We start from the raw sequence: 18,615 nt of genomic DNA, 5'->3' as shown, positions 1-18,615 counted from the left end.
GTCAATATAGCCTCATAGTGGGACCTACGCTGCACAGTTATGTGTTGAGAATTAACTTTGTTAAGAATAGTCAACACATGGTGGTTAGCATACAAAGTCATGTCATAGCCAAGAGTGATCTTCTCTGCACTTTTTACCAACAGCGCGCATGCAGCCACTGCCCTAAGACATGTCGGCAGGCCCTGTTCAATGGGGGAGAATGAGGTCGACAGATATGCCAGAGGGCGGAATCCAGTACCAGACTTTTGAGCCAAGACGCCAGCGGCCGTGAGACCGGTTTCGGACACAAATAACAGAAACATTTGATCGTATCTCGGGAGACCAAGACCGGGTGCAGTACACAACGAATGCTTCAGTGCCTTGAAGGATTTTGTCATCAGTTCAGTCCACACAATGTCCTGAGGAGCAGTAGAGAGAGTGCATTGTCTCAACACTTTGTCATGATAGGAGCAGTCAGGGATCCAGTGCCGGACATAGTTGATGATGCCTAGCCAAGACCTCATTTGGTTTTGAGTTCTCGGCGGTGGGAGCTGCTTGATCATTGACACACGATCAGCGGCTAGTGTCCTCTGCCCTTTTGACAACAAAAAGCCCAAATACTTCACTTCAGGAAGCACCCATTGCATCTTCGAGAGGGAGACCCTATGTCCACACTTAGCCAAGTGTAACAAGAGCATTTTGGAGCCACGCTCACAGGTGCCACGGTCACAGGAGGAGAGTAGAAGGTCATCGACGTAAACCAACAAACGACAACCATCAGGTGGTGTGAAATCTTCCAGTCTCATGCACCACGCGCGCAAAGGCGGCAGGGCTGTCAATCAGGCCCTGGACCAGCCTCGTGAAACAATACTGTCGACGCTCAAACTCAAATGCCAATAGAGGCCTTGTCTCGATGTCCACAGGGACAGAATGAAAAGCTGAGCATAAATCAAACACGCTAAAATAGGTGTGATCTGCTGGAATAGATGTTAAGATGTTAGTTATGTCGGGGACAAAAGCAGGGAGTGCCACGATTAAATCATTGATATGACGGAGGTCTACAGTGAGTCTGTAACCTCTTCCACCAGGTTTAAGAATTGGATGTATAGGGGAATTAAATGGTGAACATGTAGGTTCAATAATTCCCTGATCTAGCATAGATTGTATGACAGGTCTAATGCCATCGCGCTTCTCCTGTGTCAGAGGATAAGGTTTGCGGAATGCAATGTGTGTGGGGTCTTTGAGTTTAGCCTTATATGGGGTGCAATTAATAAAGCCTGTGTGGTCTCTATGTTTTGCCCATAAATCAAGTGGAACATCGCTAAGATGCTCAGGTATGTCAAGTCCGTGGTCAGCGCTCTGCACTGACACAGCTGTTATCGCAGGAGAAAGGGGAGACAGTACAGGTGGTGTGAAATTGTCAGACAACACAGTGTCCTCAAAAGCAGCCACAAATGTCCCCTGTGGGCCCGTGAGCAGGGCCATGTTTGGATAAACAACTAGTTGGTTAAAAAGGAATTCTGCAGGCATCACCTGGTCAGAGCCCTGACGGAATGCACAGAATAACTTTGACAATAATCTGTGGAACAGAGAAGGAGACATAGCAGCGAGTAGTTTCCTGATCACTGCTATAGCCTGTGGGAGCAGGATGACGTCACCACAGTTGCTCATGCTGTGTGTGTTTGAACATGTTGGCCCCAGCACAGAAGGGAGAGATAGGGAGAGAAGTGCTTGAAAATGGCCTGTCTGTAAACTGACACCATCGGGTCCCAGAGTCAAAGTACAACCAAGTTTACACAATACATCTCTGCCCATCAAATTGAAAGGACAGGATTCAATGATAACAAAACTATGCTGAAAAGTGATAGATTTGTCATCACTAGAGCGGGCAAGAAGAACCTTAGTTTTATTACATGTAAACGGTGCCCCATCAATTCCTACAGAGTTTATTTTAGCAGAAGAAATCGGTCCAGACCATGAATTCAGAGAAGTATTGTCGGCGCCAGTGTCTACAAGAAACGTAAATGGGTACCACTCATCTTTTGCAACTTGTAAATCTAATGACATCAGGGGCACTTTGTGAGCTGAATCAGACAAGTGTAATTGTAACATCTGCTTAACGGGGACAACATCATTACTCTGTAGGCACCTTCATTTATTCCATTGCAAGGGGTAATCTACCTTTCCTGTCTGTGCGGGAGGAGCAGAGGGTTGGTTAGGAGGGGCGGCATGCTGAGCCCCAGTTTGCGCGTTCGGATTATGTTTGCGGGGACAATCTCTAGCCCAGTGGTCCGCTGCGCCACACTCATAACAACCTTGATTTGGCGTACGACCACGTCCTCTCTGTCTAAAACCACCACGCTGTGGACCAAACCCACCACGTGAGGTATAACCACCACGGCGAAAACCACCACCACCACGGTGAAAACGACCTCTACCTCTTCCGCGGTATGGCTCAGTGCTCGGCAGAGCAATTTGTGAAACCATTTGAGAGACCACGTTACCAAGCAGCGCACTATTCATTACAACTTTCTTAGATCTCCCCTTCTCACCAATTGCAGTGTCAAAAGCTCCATAAGACTCCTTAAGTCTAATAAGCTGTTTCATTTCATCCAATGATTGAGTGAAATCAACGAACAGCTTCATTACATCACTACAAGCAGGCAGCATGTTTGACATTGCATTGGACATAAAATTCCAATGATCAGTGGGGGAGATCAGAGGCAATTTAGCATCATTTTTCCAAGCCTTCTCATAGCGATCAATAAATGCAATAACAGGTTCTCCAGCAAGTTGTTTAACATTTAGTGCCTTGGTGAAATCAACTTTGTCTCTGAAAGTTTTCTTGCAATATGTATCTAAAGCATTCAAAAGTGTGTCTATGTCATCGGACCATTTGTATTTACCAGCATCAGTTTGATCAACCGCTTTCCACCCAGCCATGTCAGTATCGCTTTCATAAGAAGAGGCGGCCGTGCCACTGAACATATGCTCTAAATAGAACTGCCAGTCTGTTCCCGTCAAATTGTGAAATTTTGCGAGCCTCCGAGTATAACGCATAAACGCGGTTACATTGTTATCAGGTCTCGGTGCGTCTTTGCAAATGTGATTCATCTGTGTGAAGTCAAGTGGTTTTAAGACATAGCTGTCATTGATACGCAAAAATGGGAATTGATTAGCCACGACCTCCACAGAGGGACATGCCAGAGAGAGATCTTTTGCTTCTTTGCGCAGTGTTTTTAAATTGTCTGTCAATTGATCCCGCTCGTCGAGCAACTTTGCCACATGATCCTTGTCACACCTCACCTGTCGTTTGGTGCGTGGGCGCTCTGCATTGCGGATGGCTTCGACTTTGTCCACGAGAGGGCGAACGTATCCCCCTCCCAACTGGAATCCGAGATACTGGACCTCACTCTTGGCCCACTCACACTTTTGAGCATTGAGGGTCAAACCTGCTCTTTCGATGCTCGTCAGGATCTGTCGCAGGTGTTGGAGATGGTCCTCCCAGGAGTAGCTGAAAATGACCACGTCATCCAGGTAAGCAGCGCTGAAGGCTTCCAAACCTCTGAGGACTTTGTCCATCAACCTCTGGAACGTTGCAGGCGCTCCATGAAGTCCAAATGGCATTACTGTGAATTGGTACAGTCCAGATGGTGTGCGGAATGCAGTGTACTGCTTTGATGTCTCCTCCAGTGGAATCTGCCAATAACCTTTGCAAAGGTCCAGGGTGGTTATGTACTTGAAATTTCCAACACGCTCCACCAGGTCATCGATTCGAGGCATGGGGTATGCGTCAAAACAGGAAACAGCATTGACTTTTCTGAAGTCAATACAGGGTCGTTGAGAACCATCCTTCTTAGGCACCATCACCATGGGACTGGACCACTCACTCTCAGATGGCTCGATCACCCCCAGGTCAATCATCTTCTGGATCTCCTCCTTAAGAGACACTCCAAGCCTTTCTGGGATCCGGTATGGCCTCTGGCGAATGGGAGAAACTGCTTCCTTTAGGCGGATGGTGTGCTGGGACAGCGGGGTTCGCCCTGGACCCTCTCGGAACAGCCCAGGCATCTCCCACAGAAGCCTCTGTAACGCCTGTTGCTGTTGGGATGGCAGGTGCTCCAGGTGAAGAGTTTTCGGCTGGAGGAGTTGCTGTAGGTTTGAGTCAGACTCACCATCTTCCTCCTGGACCTGACGCACCAGTAACACTTCAGCAGATGGAACCTCACGCTCCTTCCACTCTTTGAGGAGGTTGATATGGTAGACCTGGGTTGCTTTCCCCTTGTCGGCATGAGCCACCTCGTACGTCACTGGTCCCATCTTCTTCAGCACCGGATAGGGCCCCTGCCATTTTGCCAGCAGTTTGTTACTGCACGTTGGTAGTAAGAGTAGGACTTTCTGACCAGGTTTTAGCTCCCTCTGTCGAGCCCTTTTGTCATACCAGCACTTCTGCTTCTGCTGCGCCCTCTCCAGGTTATCTTTTGCCTCCTCCCGGTACTTCTCCAGGCGGTCACGCATTTGGAGCACGTAGGACAGGATTCCGTCCGGCGCTGGGGTTTTGGATGTCTCCCACTCCTTCCTCAAGAGATCCAGTGGTCCCTGCACCGGCCATCCATAAAGCAGCTCGAAGGGGGAAAATCCAGTTGATGCTTGTGGCACCTCCCTGTAGGCAAACAAGACAAATGGTAACCACTTATCCCAGTCTCGGCCGGTATCAGAGACAAACTTACGCAACATCTGTTTCAAGGTTTGGTTGAATCTCTCGACCAACCCATCAGTCTCGGGATGGTATGGAGTGGTTCGAATGCCTCTGATGCCCAGTTCCTTCTGCAGCTGTTTCATCAGGCCAGAAGTGAAGTTGGTACCTTGGTCAGTAAGAATTTCCTCAGGGACCCCTACACGGGAGAAAAGCTGGACAAGTGCACCGATTATCTTGGGTGTCTTTATGCTGCGGAGAGGAAAAGCTTCTGGGAATCGAGTGGCATAGTCACAGATCACAAGTATGTACTGGTAACCAGAGCTGCTCTTCTCCAGGGGACCAACCACATCCATGGCTATGCGCCGGAAAGGGGTACTGATGATCGGTAATGGGTGTAATGGAACCTGCTTGGGTTTGCTGTGTGTGGTGATTTGACACTCTGGACATGTGGTGCAGAAATGCTTAACATCAGTATACATAGTAGGCCAGTAAAACCGTGACCCCAACCTCATGTATGTTTTCTGCTGCCCTAGATGACCTGCCCATGGTACTGTATGTGCCAGATGTAAAACAAGGGACCTACAACTGGTTGGTACAACTAGGCGTTTACCTGCATCCCCCATTACATACAGAATGTCATTATCAACCATGAAATGTGGACCAGAGAGTTTGTTTCCCTCCCCATCCTCAACCTGCTTGTACAAGAAAGACAGAGAAGGATCAGACATTTGCAATTGGCGTATGTCATTTGGAATGTCCCACTTGACACTTAAAGGCTCAGGATAGGTCTCTAGACTCTTATGGAAGGTTCCTTCCATTTTCTCAATGCGGCGTTGACGCCGTGGTTTTCTTGGGCCTTTGGAACCACCCTCACACAGATCACCATCAAGATCTGGGAGGGGCTCCAGGCCAGCTTTAACCTGGGACCTTGTGACCACAGCACACATTTCAATTTTCTGTTCGTGCGCTGCAATTAGATCCCGCAAAATTGGCAAATCCCTCCCCAGGATACAATCAACAGATAAGTGGTCAATAACCCCCACCTGTAGCAAAAATGCCTGCCCATCTACACCAATGGTAACCTCAGAGGTGGGGTATGGTTTCTGATCCCCGTGCACACATTCAATGTCAGTTTTGTTCCCATAGTCAATACCACTGTCAGGCAGATAGCATTTCTTAATCAAAGACATAGAACTTCCGCTATCCAACAATGCTAACATTTGTATCCCATTAACAGTCACTGGTTGAAATGAGGCATCTTCTGACTTCATGGTGCGTAATTCTCTAGACACCGCCTGGCGGGGCACATAACAGTAACCACACAGTTTCGGTTTCTTAAGTGGGCAGTCTGAGGCCTTGTGGCCAGGCTGCTGGCAATAGTAACAGATGATTTCCCTGCTACTAGCCTGCTGCCTGTTTCTACCAAACCCCACATTCCCCTGAGTCCCATAGTTACCCTTCGGCCCTTCTTGCCGGTGGTCGCTTTGGCCTCGGTTGGGCGGACGTTGTGGTGGCCTGGCAGCTGGTGTTTTCCGGGCGTTGACGTACTGGGTTGCAAGTTTGGCTGCTTCCACACCGGTGGGGGGCTCACGCTCCTTGACCCAGGTGCGGATGTCAGGTGGAAAGACGCGCAGCATCTGCTCCAACACGATGGTTTCCCCGATGTCCTCCACGCTGCACTGGTCAGGCTTCATCCACCGACGATAAAATCCTTTCAAGCGCTGGTAGGTTTCGTTGGGGGATTCACCGTGGGGGAGCGAAGTGTCTCGAAAACGCCGGCGATACGTCTCTGCTGAGATATCGAACTTCTCCAACAAGGCTTCCTTCAGGTCCGGATAGGAGTCGGAACGCTCCTCGTCCATGGCAGAATAAGCCTCCAATGCCTTTCCCGTCAGCAAAGGCACCAGCCTGCAAGCCCACTCAACATCTGGCCACGCCCAAGTCTTCGCAATTCGTTCAAATCGGAGGAGGTAATTCTCCATGTCCTCTTCTGCTTGAAATGGAATCATCTTGGGATCCTTACGTCGTGCTGGTGGTTGCTGCTGTGGTACCGGTGGTACTGCTGGCGGCTCCTGCTGCGGTGCTGGTGGTGCTGGTGGTGCTGCTGGCAGCTCCTGTTGCGGTGCTGGTGGTGCTGGTGGTGCTGCTGGCAGCTCCTGTTGCGGTGCTGGTGGTGCTGCTGGCGGCTCCTGTTGCGGTGCTGGTGGTGCTGGTGGTGCTGCTGGTGGCTCCTGCTGCGGTGCTGGTGGTGCTGCTGGCGGCTGCCTAGCAGCTTGGATGGCCTCACGTATGCCACGCATTTCCCCCACCAACAGGGCTTCTCGGTCCCTCTGCGAACCCATGAACCGCCGCAGCAGATGAACAACCTCCTGCTGGGCCGGTACCGCTCGGCGACGGGGAGATGACGGCCGATGGTGAGGTGATGGGCCTTCATCCTCCTCCTCCCATTCCTGCTCCTCTGCCGCCTCAGGCTCCGGTTTTGATGATTTGCTTCTTGTTTGAATTCTCTTTCCCCCCCCCCGGGACCTTTTTCCGGGTGGCCATATCCCACCACTGCCACCAAATGTCACACTTTGTCCCAGTGTGGGTAGAATATGGCGGAAACACTGGAAGCAACGCAGTCCTTAGATGCAACAAGTGGTTTTTTATTCACCTTTTTTTTAGAAAAAGAAGTCCCAGGGAATGCAAACAAACAGAAAACACAATACTGGCCAGATTGGCTATAGGTCTGCTCCCTACTGCAGCCCTTCACTGACTGCCTGGGCAGTGGTAGGCACCCTTCTTTAAAGGCTAAGCCCCTCCCACTGGACCATACCAATCCTAAATTGATTGAAACAATTTACAAAAGTTATTTCCTCCATGTCTAAAGACATTATACTTCACAATTTAACACGTTTAAAGTGTCCTCACATTAGCACATTTCCCACAGTACTAATAATCCATAAAACAATTAGAATACCACATTTTACTCAAACCCCCAGTTGGTATGGTACAGCAGGTATGGACTGAGCATGCTCACTACAAACAGACAGGCACTATAAAAGGCTGCCTGCAGCTACACTCGGGTCCTTCGTCACTGCCCAGAACCAGGAAGCACTGTGGTAAGAGAAAGAAAAGAACAGTCAAACATTTGCCAAAAGAACATTCCCTGCAACTTAAAAATAAAGAACAATTTTACCCTTTAACCCTGTGTTGTGTGAAATCATTTAGATCATAAGTGAAAACAATACACTACAGGAAACATACTAAAAGCTGTTAAATGGAGTTTAGTGTGTGCACCCACCAAACTATCCTGTATGCTACCTGGCTATTGTGTATATGGTGTATTGTGTAGTGTTGATGTGGTTATGAAGTGTCAGTGGCAGGGTGAACTGCCACAATCCTTGAGATCAGGAGACTGTTCATGCTGGCGAAGGCGATCAACTGTTTCATTAATTGTGTTAATTGCTTCAGTGATTTTAAGAATGTTTTTAGTGATCCCTTCTCTTTGGATAGTTGCTTGTAAACGTGTGTGTATTCCTTGCGGAGAGTATGGCAACATGGGTGGCTTACTGGCTGGTGTAGCTGGTGCAGATACTTTTTTCAAATCTGGGTACAAATGTACATAACTTGCCACAGCGAGCATGTCATCCGAGTCAGTGTCCGTGTTTTTGCGCGGAGCAGAATCTGGCTCGGCGGACAAGAAGGCTGTGCCATATGTACTGACTTTCTCATGCCCTTTATCCCAAAAAGGTTTCAATGTTTTCCAACCTTCAAAGGCCTGTTTTAAATAAGATAATTCCCAAAGTGGATCACCAAAGCCTTGATTTATCATACGATCAGCGAGATCCATGTGATAATCTTGAAATGATCCCGTACGGGGATAAGGTACTGCTAGTTGTGGGGCTAAACCCTCAGACCATCCTGCCAGACAATCGACCATAGGGGTCGTGTAAAAAGCACCAATCTGCCTTTCTACATAATTTATTGGTTCCTCATGGGGAAACGGAGGCTTTGGAGCGGACGCAACGGAGGAGTGAAATGCCTCCTTTGGGACTTCGTCAGCGTCCTTAAAGGGAATGACTACCTTAGATGCAACAGCCTTGCTTTGTTCAGTACGTTTATTTCTTTTAAAGAATGGCATTTTCCAACTACTCATGAATAGTGTTAGAAACGAAAAACAACCAAAACAGTCACAGTGTTTTCCCATTCACCTCACCACACACATCTCGTCAGACCATAAGTTAAAATAATGTTATAAAGACCATGTATTTTAAGACCATATATCAAAACTCAAAATGATATTATTGTAAAATCATGTATCAAAGCCATACACCAAGGATTCTGTATTGTCGCTGCAATACTACTGAATAAACTTTTTATTCTTAGCACAGGTACATCATTTAGGCCTATTTCTATACCGCGGTCACTTCACCAACTGCGACAGTTACTCATGCTATACTCGTCAGTATAATCTCACTGTCCACTGGTGACACACAATAACTAATGAGTCCCACTCAAAAAAATTGTGTTATTTTTATAGCTATCCTATAGCTATTTGTACCTTGCGTCTCCTGTCACTACAGGAGATCTCACACGCACCCCGGGTGCCGTATTAATCCTAATATGCTCCAAGCATAAGTGTATATGGCTTTAACAACAATTAAATTTGTGGGTTTTCGGGTGAAGGCAGTCAGCATTAAATATAAATTAATAAATTTAATGGATGACTCACCTTTAGAAACCGATCCCGCTTTCTGACACCAAGTTGTTATGATTTTCTCCCTCTTAGGTCTTTCAAGTCTTTCAGAATCTGGTCAGATGAGTGTGGTCATGAAGAAGTGGATTGTATCACAAAGTGAGAGTTAGGTTCAACAAACAATTAGGCGATGCGCATCTGGGAACTGCATTGGAAGAAGACGAGGAGTCTCGATTCAACAGAGTTCTTACTAACGACAGGACAGTGATATATATACATGGAAGTTAAACATTGTGGAACATCCCATTTGAGGCGGGCTCAAAAGGGAAGGGTTAAACTGGTTACAATAAGATTGCTCTCTATATGTTTTTTATGTATGACCCGAGGTGCAAAAGTTCATGGCGAAGCTGCTGAGGAACACGCTGCATCGGTAGCGCACAGACATCCTGTCTGTTAGGGTCACAGGAAGTGCCATGACAGGTGTTGGGCTCTGAGTCGCTATAGCTTGCCTACTCAGCGGTGACAAGGTGCACTTGGCCTCCTTGTTTTCTCCAGCGCTGCAGGGTGCAGATGGCCCCCCTGACTCCACCGGAAGTTGAGCAGATGGTCCTTGTTGATACTCGTGTTCTTTCTGCGAATTTGTTAATGTTCCTATACTAGGTGTTAACTCTAATTGATATAAACTACGATAAGACAGGAAATTAACCTTTCTGAAGTACCTCTGTCAATGAGAGCCTTGCACTCCCATCATAGTGCAAGTACATGATTTACCCTATGCTGGTGGTGCTAGGGCCTCCGAAAGACATGTTTAGTTTAGCCAAAGTCACACGCATACATTTCATGAGTTATAGCATGTTTTCATGCAGGACCTTCCATTACCTAATGGTTAATGCACACTCATTGTATGATAATCACTACAGACGAAAAATGGCGAAAAATGCTGGTGACGAAAAATGCTGGTGACGAAAAAATGCTGGTGACGAAAAATGACGAAAAATGCTGGTGACGAAAAATGACGAAAAATGCTGGTGACGAAAAATGACGAAAAATGCTGGTGACGAAAAAATGCTGGTGATGAAAAATGACGAAAAATGCTGGTGGCGAAAAAATGCCGAAAAATGCCGAAAAATGCTGGTGACGAAAAATGCCGAAAAATGCTGGTGACGAAAAATGCTGGTGACGAAAAATGGCGAAAAATGCTGGTGACGAAAAATGCTGGTGACGAAAAAATGCTGGTGACGAAAAATGACGAAAAATGCTGGTGACGAAAAATGACGAAAAATGCTGGTGACAAAAAATGACGAAAAATGCTGGTGACGAAAAAATGCTGGTGACGAAAAATGACGAAAAATGCTGGTGACGAAAAATGACGAAAAATGCTGGTGACGAAAAATGACGAAAAATGCTGGTGACGAAAAAATGCTGGTGACGAAAAAATGCTGGTGACGAAAAATGACGAAAAATGCTGGTGGCGAAAAAATGACGAAAAATGCCGAAAAATGCTGGTGACGAAAAATTACGAAAAATGCTGGTGACGAAAAATGCTGGTGACGAAAAATGACGAAAAATGCTGGTGACGAAAAATGCTGGTGACGAAAAATGCTGGTGACGAAAAATGCTGGTGACGAAAAAATGCTGGTGACGAAAAATGACGAAAAATGCTGGTGACGAAAAATGACGAAAAATGCTGGTGACGAAAAATGACGAAAAATGCTGGTGACGAAAAAATGCTGGTGACGAAAAAATGCTGGTGACGAAAAAATGCTGGTGACGAAGAAAATGCTGGTGACGAAAAATGCTGGTGACGAAAAATGACGAAAAATGCTGGTGACGAAAAAATGCTGGTGACGAAAAATGCTGGTGACGAAAAATTACGAAAAATGCTGGTGACTTTTTTCGTTTTTTGCAGGGGACTGCAGGGGACTCAACATGGCAACATCCAGAAAAGAGGGAGATTTAGGAAGAAGGCAATTCACTGCTTTCATGAGATCAAGATTGCTTTTGGAGAATCTTGTCTCCATCTCTACAATGGCTCTGTCCAAAATGTTAAGAAGAGCTCTCTTCAGAGCCTGGCTAGGAGTCATGGAGTCTTGGGCCTGGCCTACAGTGGACATAACAACACTACCTGTGAGCAGTGAGCTCATTGTTCTCTTTCTTTTGGCAGCTGGTGCAGGGTCATCTTCAAACCTGGTTAATGTCTCATCATCTCGCATCTTCTTCAGGGCCTGCAGAGATGCACTGACTACTTCTACAGCACAGCACAGGTCAACAGAATGAGCCTGCAGCATAGCATTTGCAGGCTTTAAGGCACCTAGAACCTTTAGGAGGAATCTTCCTATTTCAAAGAAATGATGCTTCCTCAACATCATTAATAGGCCTGATGCCTCTGTGCAGATATCAACAGAAGCTGCACTGTCCTCTGTAACCTCTGACAGGATACTCATAATAGCATCCTGATTCTCCATGAGGCACTTGGTCACATCATGGTGACTTGTCCACCTGATCTCCAACAGTCGTTTAAGGGAGGGGACATCATAGTTCTGTGACACATAATGACGGTGAAAAAATGAGTGCAGTGATCCTGATAAATCAAAAAATGTTTTTGCACATGGCTCTGCTTGCATTGCATGGACCACTGCTAAGTGCAGCTGGTGATTATAGCAGTGGATATAAGGAATAACCTTCCCTACCTTCTTTTGCAACAAAGCCTGAACCCCACCCCTAATCCCACTCATGACAGCAGCTCCATCGTAGCACTGACTGATGATTTCATCTGCACTGTAGCCTGAGTCAGAAAGATGCTTAAGAATTTGGGTGGTAATAAATTCAGCATCCAGCTGACTGAGGTCAAGCAGACCAATCAGGTGTTCCTCTGGAATGCCTTGACTGACAAAACGGATCATGACAGAGAGATTTTCCACGTTGCCTAGTGCCATCACTTTTAATGCAAAACCCAGCATGATCTGCTTTGTTATATTTATCTTTTACCTCATTTAATACCATTTTAGCCATTGTGTCAATGATTTCATTTTGGATGTTGTGAGATATGTATTTAGCATTTTGTGGGATGTTTTTGTTAATGTCATTAAATTTGGGGTCCTTTGCCAGAGTGTATTCAACCATTTTTAAGAAGAGTCCTGCAGAGAAATCCTGTCCATCATCATGTGAGCTTTCCAGACTGCCACGAAGTGGAAGTTCATTAACCACAAGGAACTGCACTACTCCTCCTATGGTTTTAATGTAGGCCTAGTACCTATTTTTTTCTATTTGAGTGGGCCCTAGGATATTTGCAATGGTTTCCCCTGTGGCTTCCCTTTGTGTCATTTCAGACCATGCTTTGGCATTTTTCACGTAGCATTGGCTAGATTCGTGTTAAAGGAGACATCCGGTCATTTTAAGTGTTATGTTTGATGTGTGTCAAATCACTTACCAACGTAGGAATGAAAATCGCGTGACTCCACAGATCCCCCTATCGACCCCCACCGTTGTCATGATAGTAGGATGCTGGATAGCCCAAATTCGCCTATTTTAACAAATGCAAAGTCTGTTTTTTTGCTTCTAGTACTCATTGTTGAGTCCCATGATAATGTAACAGGCGCTAAAACTCCGAGAAGCTAACGGCTAATAACAGAACGAGCTAATGCTGGGGCTGCTTATCTCTCTGCATGGCAGCCCCAGGTTGCCAGGTCGGGAGAGAAACCAGCAACCAGCATTAGCTCGTTCTGTTATTAGCCGTTAGCTTGTCGGGAGTTTTAGCGCCTGTTACGTTATCATGGGACTCCACAATGAGTACTAGGAGAAAAAAACAGACTTTACATTTGTTAAAATAGGCGAATTGCTGCTATCCTATATACTCCTATAATGACAACGGTGGGGGTCGATAGGGGGATCTGTGGAGTCACGCGATTTTCATTTCTACGTTGGTAAGTGATTTGACACACATCAAACATAACACTTAAAATGACCGGATGTCTCCTTTAAGTGAATCCCTTGTCTTTCTCCAATGCAGTTTTCCAATTATTAAAACCTTGTTTGGTAAAAAACAAATCTCTGTCATTATTTCCCCCAAATTTGCGACAAGGGAAACAAAAGCACGCATCTAGTTTTGCAGAGTATTCCAGCCATGGTCTCCCCCGATACCAGCCCGGCTGAATGTGCGTGCAGTCTCATCAAAATTACGTTTTGGGAAAACAAGACTAGTGGGCTGCGATGGTGCTATGGTATGTATTCAAGACAATGTTCTCATTAACGGCCACTGCAACGTCGCGAACGGGGGCACTTTCAGCCGGTGTTGCGGTGCTTGTGCAACTGGTTTGGGGGGGGTAGGGTTTAGGTCGGGTTGAGGAGCAGACGACGGTACCTTGGAGTCTGCCTCTGCTGACTGTGGACTGACTGGAGCTGGGCACGTAGCAGCACCACTGGCGCTGCTAGGTTTAGCAATCAGCCATGGGTGCATATTGACGGAGCGTCGGGGAGAACATATTAGAAATGAAACTAACTGAAGTAGCAAGTAGCCAACACGGAAAGTGGTGTGCGTGCCTGTATTCAGCGGTGTCAACAAGCGACTGACTAGAGAGGAGTGGGTGCTGCCGTTCCTCTTCCCTATTTAGGGCGCGTTCGAAAATACAGCGCTGAGCGCACTGGCCAATACAAACTAATAGGCGAGTGTGCTCCGGTGCGTAATTTCCGAACGCACCCACGACCCACGGCCAGTGTTGCCATGTCAGCTTATTATAAGCGACTTCTTTTTCTGTAAAGTTGCTTGTAAAAAATTGGTGTTTGCGTTTTTTTGGGCTTGTTTCTAAACTTTAGAAGTACACTTTAGAATCTAATGTGTAGATTTGTTCTTATTTAGGCTTGCTTCCAAATGTTTTAATAATTATTGGTTCTGAAATATTTTCATGAAAATGTTTTGTGTGGCTGTGGTGCCACAGAGAGCATTTGTGTTCCCAAAAACACAAATATTCCACATTTTATTGCAAGAGTTTTTGAATTTAGCAGATCCACAACGCGTCGCGATGTGACTGTGAGCTTGATGCATACTCATGTGGCCTACTTTGCTTCTTTTGGGCTTGTTTTCCTAGGCTTCTTTCTCTCGCAATATCTGGCAACACTGCCCATGAAAATCAGCCTCAAGGCAGAGGATTATTTGAATTGTGCAATGATACATGATGGAATATGATTAAGGATTACTTTGATTATGGTAAACTCACATTTCATATCACACATGACATAAATGTAACTTTCACAAGCCCCCCCCCAAAAAAAATTTTTTTTTAAATAAAAAGATTTTTTTTTTTTTTTTTTTTTTGGTCAATTTTTTTGGGGGGGCAGTCAGGGCATTTGGGGGGGCATTGCCCCCGCTTGCCTATGCCTTGATCCGGCCCTGGTTCTCAAAGTGGGGTCCGGGGACCCCCAGGGGTACTTGAGGGGGTTCCAGGGGGTACCCAGCAAAATGTGTAAATATAGCATCAGAATAATTATGACCTTTTATACTTTGGCTATTCAAAAATAGCAGACCTACAAGCTCATAGCGCGGCACCGAGTGCCGCGCTATGAGCTTGTAGATCTGCTATTTTTGAAAAATCTTTTTGTGCAAATCTTTGAATATATATTTTTTAAAGCGAACATTTGTAACTCTAATCTTTGCTTCTGGGGGTCCCTGGAACAAAATATTTTTAGATGGGGGTCCGCAGCCAAATACATATCATTTTGGGGGTCCTTGACATGAAAAAGTTTGAGAACCACTGTTATAGACGGTCACGGTCTGATCTTGAATCCGAAGGGAGCAGTAAAACTGTAGCACCAACGGATACGGAAATAATGGATTTAGCGTCATTCCGTTGCCGTTATATATGTTAAAATAACACCACAGGGGGTGTGTGGACCACAGTTTGGAGACAGTGGAGACAGAACACTGAATGTGATTGGCTGTTCTGTTGCTCATTCTGGTGCTGTAGTTCATTGGTTCACAAAGTGGGGTCCAGGGACCCCCCAGGTGTCCTTGAGGGGGTTCCAGGGGGTCAGTGTTAAAGGAGAATTTTGGACTAAGTTTTTCTTACCTTTTCTATGATGTTATGATGATCTTAGGATGAATGGTACAGTAGAAAAATGGCATAACTCCTTCCCGGCTCCTTCCCAGCTTAAAGGAGGAGTTCACCCAAAAAATGACTTATTTTCTATCAATTGCACACCCTATAGACCAATTATTTGTTTACAAACATTGAGACTGGACGCACAGGTGACTGCTTCATGTAATCAATTCCCAACAGATCCCCAAACCTGCTGTTTTGGGGTGAGCTTGTTTCAGTTCATTCAACCTCCTCTGTGTGTAGGCTAGTGGGGTGCGCCCTGGCGACACATATATATACTTCATCGCGCAACGGTATAGCGCACCGAGAACAGCTGACATACAAGCTCACAACCGCGTCACGGATGCGACCGCTGTGAGCTTGGAGATCTGCTATTCTCGGCCGTTCTCTGCGTGCGACACCTTCGCGGGACGGAGCATAAATTAGTCTTGACGGGCTGCAGCTGCGCGAGCCAAGCAGGTTCTGATGCCATGATCATAGAGCGCTCCCTCCGTTCCTATGACAGCCACTGGAGGTGGAGTTTTGAGGACAACTGCTTTGAATTGTTATTATTGTTTACACACAACAGAAACCAAGGATTATATATTTCAAGAGCGAGAGATCACAGTAAAAATCCTAAGCATTCTTCCTCCACACTGGGAGAAAAACAGCATCTGAAAGTGTGATGGGATGCATTTTTACACGTGAGACTGTGACCACTTTTACATTGCATCTTATGAGCGGTGGGGTTCTTTTGCTGCGCGCGCATACTGTTTCATATCAGTGTGACGTCGTCTGTTAAGGCGTCTATGAAGCCTTGAATCCATGGATTCTTTTTTGTTTTTGTCGCATTCCTAAAGCTGATAATTTGATTCCCGTCTCCTACCGGCTAATGTATCCGGTAGGACACACAAAGTAGATTATTTGTGTCTCCTACCGGAAATACACACAGTCATCAAATTATTGTCTTAGGAATGCCACAAAAACAAAAATAAATCCATGAAATCAAGGCTTCATGGGGTGTGTAATTGATAGAAAATAAGTCATTTTTTGGGTGAACTCCTCCTTTAAAACGTGCGCGGAATCGGATAGGCCTTGCGTTAGATCGCATATTTTAATAGCTTTTTTTTTGTGTGAGATCTGACGTTCATTTATCCATATTCTATACTTTGGCTTTTTTTCAAAAAATTGCAGATATACAAGCTCAGAGCGTGTCAGTTTGTGCCGCACTGCGCGCACTTTGACTTTTTTTTTAAATATACTTTTGAATGTCTTAACACAAATCTCCTCTTCTGGGGGTCCCTAGGCACAAAACATTTCCAGATGGGGGTCCACGGCCAAATATTAGACATCAATGTGTGGGTCCTTGGTAGGAAAAAGCTTGAGAACGACTGCTTTAGTTCAATCCATAATAAGAGTATGCATGTACTGTATGAGTACTGTATGAGGAAAGAAATGCCACCGACTTCAAGACATTGTTGTTTTTTATTTATTATAATTCCCTTCACTGAAACATGGGCCACTTGACCTAATGACAAGAGTCACACAATGACAGACATCAACTGATGGGGGGGAAAAAACAAAACAATTTTATATATGACTAATTATCCAAAAGAAAGGGGTACAATAGAGTACAACACAACCTCTCATTTTAACATATTTACCAAGTGCTGAGAATGTATCATTCAGATGAATCAGTGGATGCACTGTGGGCCTAGGCTGCACATGGTTGGTTAGCAGCTTCCTGCGTTAGCCTCGTAGCCTAATTGCCTAAGTCATATTTTTTTAAGGTTTTCAGGAGAGACAAGACGAGGAGAAAAAAAAAAATCACTTTCTGCCTTTATTTATACCTGTCTAACTCTACTCTCATAACACTGCTGATTCATCCTGCCTTATTGCCTGTGTCCTCAGCCTATCAGAAGGCTTGTTACAATAACAAAAAAAAAAAGACATTTCTCAAGTCAACAAAAAGTTAGCTTAAAAGCACTTTCTACCCGAGTCATTTTGTAATGTAACAAGCGTTCTGATTGGCTGATGACATAGGCAATATGGCACAATGATGCAGTAGTGTTAGGATAGTAGAGCTATGGGCAAAAATGACAATTTGGCCAAAAACGTGACGCACTGTAGGCAATTATGAGGCTAACGACGTGAAACCTCCATCAAATGGGTTTGATGCGACAATGTATGACTAATCACTACGATGCTAAAGATGCTAATAATGGCTCAAAGGCAGAACTAATTTCTCTCGTGTCTTCATTTGGGAAAACAAATTGGGGGAAAAAAAAGAAGGGTGAAAACAACATTGCAGAAATGCCACCACTAAGCTAAGGGAAGATTCCGCTATATCGGTTTCACTACGACGAAAAGCCACAAAGAGCTTATTAACCCATTAAGAGCGGGACGGGTACGCATCCGTGTCATTTTATGATGTCTTTGGCCATTCAAAAATAGCAGATCTACAAGCTCATAGCGCGGCACCGAGTGCCGCGCTATGAGCTTGTAGATCTGCTATTTTTTTGAAAAGTCGTGAAAATGTGTGCACATCTTTGAATATATATATATATATATATATATATATATATATATATATATATATATATATGTATTTTTTTAAAGCAACATTTTTAACTCAAATTGAACCACTGATATAGAAACATGTTTTTTTTTTTAAACGTAGGATTTAGATGATATTTGTAGAATCCCCCAGAAGCAAAGATTTGAGTTAAAAATGTTCGCTTTAAAATAATTATATATATATATATATATTCAAAGTTTTGCAAAAAAATTTACACTTTTTCCAAAATAGCAGAGCTACAAGTTCATAGCGCGGCACTCAGTTCCGCACTATGAGCTTGTAGATCTGCTATTTTTGAATAGCCCCAAAAAAATCTAAAAATGACACGGATGTGTTCCTGGCCTTAAAAGGTTAAAAGGAGAAACTATTTAGCACTATGTTTTTATTTTTTTATTTTTCAATTATCTGGAAGAACTACAGCATTACAGGACAGTAACATGATGGGCCTAAACTCTCAACTCCCCACAAACGCCCGTAATAGTCGTGCCGAAACAGAAGTCAGACCTTCATTTTGACATCGGTGACTAAACCAGCAACAACTCAAATAGTATAAAAAAAAATACCGGATTATTAAATCAACGATCGACACATGACCTCGATGCGACCAAAA

At 45.0% G+C, this 18,615-nt stretch overlaps 1 protein-coding gene across 1 annotated transcript in view; it reads left to right on the top strand.

The window, feature by feature from the left end:
• LOC311037333 (uncharacterized protein) overlaps positions 1-18,615 on the top strand; it is a gene marked incomplete at both ends in the record, with an annotated part of 559,758 nt that overhangs the window by 213,535 nt on the left and 327,608 nt on the right. The gene's annotated exons all lie outside the window — the stretch shown is intronic.

The sequence above is a fragment of the Gymnoscopelus microlampas genome, assembly GCF_963454915.1.
Source record: "Gymnoscopelus microlampas genome assembly, chromosome: 21".
NCBI lineage: Eukaryota > Metazoa > Chordata > Actinopteri > Myctophiformes > Myctophidae > Gymnoscopelus > Gymnoscopelus microlampas.
Note: the sequence above shows the minus strand (reverse complement) of the source record. Positions and strands in the feature narration are given on the sequence as shown.